At 35.2% G+C, this 2,179-nt stretch overlaps 1 non-coding gene across 1 annotated transcript; it reads right to left on the bottom strand.

Annotated features, from left to right (window-relative positions):
• Positions 1-632: 632 nt before the first annotated feature.
• Positions 633-814, bottom strand: LOC111724762. Its single transcript, XR_002772997.1, has one exon. It is a non-coding gene; the product is annotated as a U2 spliceosomal RNA (small nuclear RNA).
• Between the last annotated feature and the right edge of the window lie 1,365 nt (positions 815-2,179).

Below are 2,179 nucleotides of genomic sequence, written 5' to 3'. Positions count from 1 at the left end.
ATAAAGTATCTTAAAAGAGGTCTATCATGATTAGTTTAGAGGTAAATTATTGCTTATGTAACTTGAACATTTCTAAAATTCCCAGAAATTAAGAAAATTGAACTACTAAGACTTTCAATGTGTTAAGTTTTAAAAACATCCTCATAAAAACCAACTCAGAAGTATTTTAGGAAGCGCCCATAATTTAGGAAAATCTTTTGCAAATGAAACTTTACTAATTTTAGTTTAATGAAAACAGCTGTATTTTCTCTGATTTGTTGGTGTTAACTATAATATTCACATAGATTTTTATTCCATTTCATTCTAGTATGTTGTTTGTAAACTTATACAAGTTTCTTGGCAAATATGCTCATATTTCTTCTACTTACTATTTATGTCATAAAAATGTAAATTTGTATTTAAAACACAGGATAATCATTTTGAAAACTTTATTTCATCAGCCATTAATAGTTTGTAGTATGCTAGCTTGAAAATAACTTCAAAGATCTTTAGGTAGCTGAAAACCTTGTATTGATACTAAACTGAATTACTTAAGAGATATTCGTTAGATTCCTAGATTATTTCCAAGTAATACAGAATACTGAAACATCAATTACTTAATGATAATTTTAAGTTTTGTGCCTTTTGTTTTGGTGTGGTATTTCTGGAGGTATTGCAATACCAGGTTGATGAGTGAAGTGGATGGAGTAAGCTTCTATTCCATTAGCCTGCTCCAAAAGTCCATTGAGTACATTGTCTTTGTATAGAGGATATATTAGATATTAAATCGATAGGAACACTACAGTTAATCTTCGCCAAAAGGCCTAGAAATGATATATACTTTTGATTTTTACTTTTATATGCTACAAAGAAGCTTGGATCTGTGATATATATGGCAATAAAGATTTATAAAAGACTTGTGGAAAAGAAATTTTGTCATGGCCAAAGCTGGCTAAAGTTTGAAGATTTATTTATATTAAAAAAAGCTTTGCTATCAAATATTGTGTTGTTGTAAAACAAAGTTTACTATTTTTAAGTGGCTTTATTTTATTATTGGTCTGCTTTAATTTTTTTTTTTTTTTTAAGACTGAGGCTTGAGGTGTTTCCTGGGTTAGAGTGCCACGGCATCATCATAGTTCACTGCAGCCTCAGCCTCCAACTCCTGGGCTCCAGCAATCCTCCTGCTTCAGCATCCTGAGTAGCTAGGACTACAGGCATGTACCACCAGGCCTGCTGACTTTTTCTATTTTTAGTAGAAATGAGGTTTTCACTATTGCTCAGGCTGATCTGGAACTCTTGACCTCCAGTGATCCTTCTGCCTTAGCCTCCAAGAGTGCTAGGATTACAGGCATGATCCACCCCACCCAGCCTGGTCTGTTCTTAATAAGAAATAGAAATGGTTATTTTTACCTCGTGTGTCATCTACCTCAATACAGGCATTCTGTTTGGGTCTTAACAGACAAACCTTCTGTGATTTATGCTGACTTTATTATATCCTTGATTATTTAAGGAAACCAAGGCTTTTTTTTTACTAAGGATATGAGAGATAATTAAGACCGTGGAAAACATCACCAAAAACATGCACATCCTAGCAGAAGAGCTTCAAGACACTTAACCAATAGTATTATGTAAACAAAATACTTCCTCCAGCAACCAACCTCTTAGAATCCACTGAACGAGTTTACATTCAGGTTCAACAACTGACATTTTCATGCAATTTATCATATTACTATTTCTCTTCGCCACTTTTAGGTGTCTCCCTTTTAAGATGCCTGACTCCAGATCTCTAAAATAACTGACTTCTGCCATGACCTTTCAACAGATGGTTCAACTAGTTTTTTAGGAACAATGCCAACAAGAGTAATTGAGGTACTATGTCTTCAACCCTCCTTCACCCCACTCAGGAGGTTTATAATTGCCTGTGACCTTTTCGGTGATGAATGATGGTCATTTGTCTTGTACAAAAGGGAAAGACTGGCTGTGTTAGGCTTATCAGGCCCTGTGTTCCCGGAAGAGAGTCACAGGAGAAAACACATAAAGGACCACCCTGCCCTTGCACACTCCAAGCTAAGACTAACTTCATCCTTCCTCTTACTCCTAGAACAACTATGGGATTCCAGGGTGACTCCCTTGCCACCTGCCTCTTTCCTTTGAGATTCTCCTTATTAACAAGTGTTCTCTGTATTGAAATAGCCTGAAT

The sequence above is a fragment of the Otolemur garnettii genome, unplaced genomic scaffold (assembly GCF_000181295.1).
Source record: "Otolemur garnettii isolate 467f Iridium unplaced genomic scaffold, OtoGar3 scaffold00001, whole genome shotgun sequence".
In the NCBI taxonomy this organism is placed as follows: Eukaryota; Metazoa; Chordata; class Mammalia; order Primates; family Galagidae; genus Otolemur; species Otolemur garnettii.
The sequence above is the reverse complement of the archived record's forward strand: the minus strand, read 5'-3'. Positions and strand labels throughout refer to the sequence as shown.